We start from the raw sequence: 6,000 nt of genomic DNA, 5'->3' as shown, positions 1-6,000 counted from the left end.
CCATCACTATCTGCACCTACTGGATTTTATTTTTTTAAGTATCTTTTCTTTTCACAGAGAGACCAAGCCTTCTTGTCAGTAGCAATCTCCCACTTGGCCCTGGAATACATGCCTACCTAGGAGCCAGTAGGTATCTTCGTGCCTAATTGTACGGGGACTCCCAACATTACGACGAGAAAGATTCAAGCATGTGAATCTATGACAGCTTCAAGTTCTGGAGAACTACAGCTACAGGTAAGTAACTTATTTCATCTTCATGGTGATCACTACAAATATACATACATCTCCTTGTCGCTAGTGTATCAAACAAAAATCACTTTGGCTGGTCTACAAAGCTGTGGAGAAAAAAGGACCATATTTTTAAAGGCACAAATTCAAAATGTATCAACTGGCAACGTAACTACCATCCCAAAGTACACACAAGTAGAATGGGGGTGGTCTAGTCTTCCCAGTGTGTGCAGCCGCACTGTAGAAAACCATCCCCAAAACATTTTCAAAAATTGATGAACATTAGTGTTCAACCACATTCAAGCTGAAAGCTCTTTTATTTCTGCAAGCGTGCTTTCAAAGGCAGTCTCCTGTCTTGGTTACTTTCTGCATCCTATTAGTTACTTCCACCAGACATGTCTCTAACATAATATACCTCTTACCGTACAATTTGTCACCCATAATTGTAGCACACAAAGCTGTCCCACAAATATCACACCACATGACAATCTATATGATATGAAGCAGATCATCACTGCAATATACAACAAGAAACACAGTCACTGCATAACAGCTAACAATAGTACATCACACTTCACAAAACCAACAATCTATTTCCTATCAAAGGCTGTGGTGTGCACATGAACCACAGACCACACCATGCAACGCTTGACATGACCACCTCACCATACATTCACGGCACATCACATCCAAGAACATCACAACGCACACTATGCACCAGCTTCATGTTGCACCACCCACTCCTCAAAAGTCACCACACCATACAATAGTATCCGTAAAACATGCCATCATACCCGTCTGTCCACATCCACTCCAAGTTGTTTAGCATTGTACGTCTGGCTTAATTTCTACAGGCAAAGGGTTGAAGGAGAGCAGTCTGTCACAGAGAGGTCCAGGTAAGGTTTGAGTTGAGTTGTAAGTCGTCCTTATTCTTGTATCAAGATAGTTTCCCAGATATCCGGTTTTGGAAATTAAGCGTTCTACCATGGAGATAAGAGATCTTCTGAGTGAGAACATTTTGAGGTTGGACATTCAATGTTCTGGAATTTAGAGAGTATCTAGTTAGGTTCTTTAGTTGGGCACTTAGATTTGTATGTGTTTATCGTGTTATGAAGTCTTTTTGCCTTTCTGGCCTTAGCTGTATGGATTCTGGATTAATATTACAGTGCATGTTTGTCTTTCTTGTTGGATGCCTTTTGTCATTGTCTTTCCAAAGATCTTTTGGTTGGTTGTAGAGTTCACAGCTCTGATGCTATTGAACCTGCTTTCTAACATTTATGGAAAATTGTGAAGGTCATGAGTGGGATAATGTTGTGAAGGATGGATGTCAGTTATTGGTAAAACTGCTGACCCGCAGTTGTTTGGTTAGGTCGTTATATCCAAGCTGTAGCAGTTGTTTTGGTGTTTGTGGCAGTTGACATTTTTGGAGGATAAAAGATGTGGCTCTTGAACTATATTATGACTTTATCATTATAGGAAAACGTGATATGTTTGGTAACTATGATGAGGTTCAGAGGAAAGAATATGTGCCAAGTGCACGCCTGGCAGGAAATAATTTGAGCAACATATATGTTCTCAGGTTGAACAGCAGGCATTTGCCTGCCTGTGGACAATTGAAGTTTAACAAACTAGGTGTTGAATTCTCCATGTTTGCAGGATTTGGCTTGTTTTCAAGTGATCTTGAAGACAAAGGGCCTTATTTACAGTTTGGTGGAAAGAGTACTCCTGTATTCTGTCTGTCAAACTGATGGGACACCCCCACTATTTAGAGTCAGTCGAACTACCATGTATATCTCAGAAGCACAGGGGGCAGTGGCAAGACATCAGGGGCCCCCCAGTGGAGAAGTTTTACTCCAAAGAAGTTAATTGTAGACAGAGCAGTGCTGAGTACATGTATAGTAATTCCTTAGAAAGACCCCAGTGATGGCGTACAAATTGTTGCAGGGGGTTCACACACTGCTGAAGAGGACACTGCATCAAGAGGAGTATAGAATGGAGCCCAAGGCCCTGGAGAAGCTGCAGTAATGGAAAGAGAGAAATGAGCAGGTGAAGGACATTAGAGGTAAAGAAATGCTCACTATGATATCTCATTTGCCAAGGCGACCAGGGTAGTAATGGGTTCATAGACATGGAGTGGTTCTCTTTGAAATGGCCAGGGAAGGTCTGAACATGTCCACGTGGAAATAGAGGGACTCTAGGTAGGGAATTAGGGTAAGGCGCAGAACTGAGATGACAGTGGTAGTAACAGCCAGGGATTCGCCTCTCTAGGGATTACCCAGGCATGGCCTGATTTACACTGATGTTATAAGACCCGGTTAGATGACATTTCATAAGAGTACATTTCACAGAAATTCTTTTTAATTGAAAATTGTTATTGGAAACCATTTCAGTGAAAAAAAATGTGTGTATCTTACATTGTAATTGACATTTCAATGATGAAAGCTTTTATTGAAACATATTAACTGAAAATGATATTCAATACAACATAATCTCATCTTTGTTACAATATGATTTTGTAGATATACATATTATTTTTTTTAAAAAAACGTTTTGGGAAACATCTTGAAACAACCTTTATGCAAACCTTTGTCTCCAACCAAAATGGTGACACTAATCTAACCATACACAAACTTTATTCATAATACTTAGATGAATCCTAAACCTTTTCTCTGTATAAGTAAGCTGGCCCCCCACCATTAATCCTGTACCTTAGACTGACTCCAACATATTCTTGAGCCTGCCTCTAAGCTCTACCCTGACATAACACTAATGTTGGCCAACATAATCAAAATGTCCCTAGCTTTGCACTTAAGCATGACCCGAGCCTAGCTCAAAGCCTATCCTAGGGAGTTTTGTGAAAATTCACATTACTACAATAAAGAAATACAACAGTGATGGATAGAAGAATTAGCAATGCTGATATTAAAAAATTACACCAGGTCTACAATAATGGCCAGCTCATAATAACAATATCCAATATTGCGAAAAAGTAACATCAAGCCTAAACCTAACCCTTAAATTGACCAAAACACATCTATTCATAAACCTAATTCTATTTATAATCCTTACCCTAATTTCCTCCCTTCTGTATTTTAGATCTGGTCTAAAGACAGCTTTAGCAGCCTTGCCAGTCTCATTTCATCAAAGAAAGACCTACATTAAAAAATACATACATATAGAAGGGTTTCGGTCAACCCTCTTCTGCCCTTGGTCTGTGTAACATTCACATGTTGCTTCTGCCAACCACAGTACAAAGGTTTGGGCAATTGGTCAGCTCACTTCAGCGAGTGTCTTTCTTGTACTATGAGTGACACCATTTTCCTTTGCACATGTGCACACCCATTTAAAAAGAAGTGCAATTCAGTGCCAGGACTAATAGGGCAATACTTTAGCTTGTCAACGTTTTCCTTTTTCCATTCTTAATTCCTTTTTAGGTTTCGACTGGGGAACGGAGCCTTTAGCTCCGCCCCCAGAGAAATCTGTAGTTTCCAGTATGGGTGCCTTGAATACGCCCCTCTGTTTCATTGGCTAGCTCCATAAATGGAGGCTAGCCATTGGAACAGAGAGGCGTCCGTCATGGCCGGACCAGATTCGGGGGCGTTCCCGAGAATTTTTGGCTTTTGGCTATGTCATGCTACGTCAGCCAAAAGCCGGGAACGCCCCCGAATCTGGTCCGGCCGGGCCGTGCTTGCTGCTGTCTTGCCTTCCTCTGTGTCCCTCCTCCCGCCGTCCCCCCTCCCCCCTCCTCGCTGTCCTGTGCACGTTTCCCGCCTCCCTCCCGCCGTCCGTGTCCTCTCCCGCCCCCGTGTCCTCGTAGGTGCTTGTTGTCTTGTAGTTTCACTTTCCTCCGTGTCCCTCCTCCCGCCGTCCCCCCTCCCCCCTCCTCGCTGTCCTGTGCACGTTTCCCGCCTCCCTCCCGCCGTCCGTGTCCTCTCCCGCCCCCCCTGTCCTCGTAGGTGCTTGTTGTCTTGTAGTTTCACTTTCCTCCGTGTCCCTCCTCCCGCCGTCCCCCCTCCACCCTCCTCGCTGTCCTGTGCACGTTTCCCGTCTCCCTCCCGCCATCCGTGTCCTCTCCCGCCTGGCCTCGTGCCCGGCTGGCTAGAGTTATAACCTGTAATATACAACTGCTCCCCTGCCATCGGGCGTGGACATTTTCCAAGTGCACGTTGGGCAGGCGGGCGACGGAAACAGCAGCCCTCCTGCTCGGGCACGGCACGCCGGCTCCTGCTGGGCCAGAAATGCTTTCATTCTGAGCCTGGATAGTCCGGCTGACGCGGGGATTCCTGTCCATCCTGAAAGAGAAACAACCCGAGAGGAGAATGTAAAGTAAGTGTGTAGAGTTGAGCGGTGACGCACCCGCGGGGTCAGGCGGGGAACACTCGGTGCCTCTGGACACCAGTCCAGTAGACGAGCCGGTGGGTAGCTGGGGGCAGTGGCTGGCATCACACGACGCGTCATCACAGCAGTAATGTTATGAAGGGATGAGGGTGGGATGCTCGGAGTTTAACTTCAGTTTCGCGCCATCTGCGCTGTGATCCCGGCTGGCCGAGGAGCTCCGAGAGGAGGAGGGACTCTTATTGTGAAGGAGCCGATCTGAAAGGGCTTTTGTGGAGAACCACTGAGTCATGAAGTCGGTGCTTTCTGACTAATGTCTATATATTGTTAAGTACCTGCCGGTCTCAGAAGCCAGTCCCCGGGACCAGCCAGCGCCGCGAGGCAGTGTGAGGAGCGCGCCAGAGACAGGTAAGGCACCTATATGTTAATACGAGCTGGCATGCGTACCCTGGCGAGTTATACCGCACCGAGAATAACTTAAGCCCGGTCCCGGCCGGGAAGAGAAAGTTTGGGAAGAGGGAATCTCTTTTTCATCCGTCAGCGTTCTCATCCTGTACTTTGCTCCTGTTTTTTTGTTCTATTCTCCTCATTAACAAGCCACGGATTCACCCACCGCACTGAGCCGCCTGCCCAGATGGTTGGTCTTGGGTCTAGCTGGGGTGCACTGGGCTGGCATCAGACCATACTAGTGCTCTAAATGGGCAGGCGCTATCTATCGAGTACCCATCTTTTAGAAATGCACCCCAATCATAGACTTTATATCGACTTCTGTGTGCGTGTACTCTGTGTTCTTTGAAAGTTCTCCTTTCGTTGCATTTCAAATGAGAGTTGAGGCATTTCCCTTCGTTCTGACCCACTGTCTCCAAAGTGTGATCGTCCTGAGGTTGTTTGGTTTCACAGCAGAATCACCTCATCGTCACACTCCAAACCTTAAAGATGACGTGTAACAGTGGAGGGGCTGGGGACGGGTCAGTTCGGTGGAGGGCCTGGGGATAGTTCAGCATCTGGTTTGGGAACGCGATACGGCTGCTCCAAAGGCTCTCCTGCTCATTATGCCCTGGAGCTGTGCTACAGCTGCTGCCGTCAGCGCTGGGCAGTGTTGTGTGTGGGTGCCTTCGTCAGTGTGCCTGCAGCTGTGAGAGCTGCTGCAGCCAGCGGTGGGTGCGCAAGAAAGTTGCAGCAGCCAATGGTGGGCAGTGCTGGGGGTGAGCGGGAGAGCTGCAGCAGCCAGCGGGGGGCAGTGCTGTGGGACCCACGGGAGAGCTGCTGCCTCCAGCGGGGGGCAGTGCTGTAGGACCCACGGGAGAGCTGCTGCAGCCAGCGGTGGGCAGTGCTGTGGGTACATGGGAGAGCTGCTGCCTCCAGCGGGGGGCAGTGCTGTGGGTACATGGGAGAGCTGCTGCCTCCAGCGAGGGGCAGTGCTGTAGGACCCACGGG

This window comes from Lissotriton vulgaris, chromosome 1_1, assembly GCF_964263255.1.
Source record: "Lissotriton vulgaris chromosome 1_1, aLisVul1.2, whole genome shotgun sequence".
Taxonomy (NCBI): Eukaryota; Metazoa; Chordata; class Amphibia; order Caudata; family Salamandridae; genus Lissotriton; species Lissotriton vulgaris.
This window is presented reverse-complemented; position numbering follows the sequence as displayed.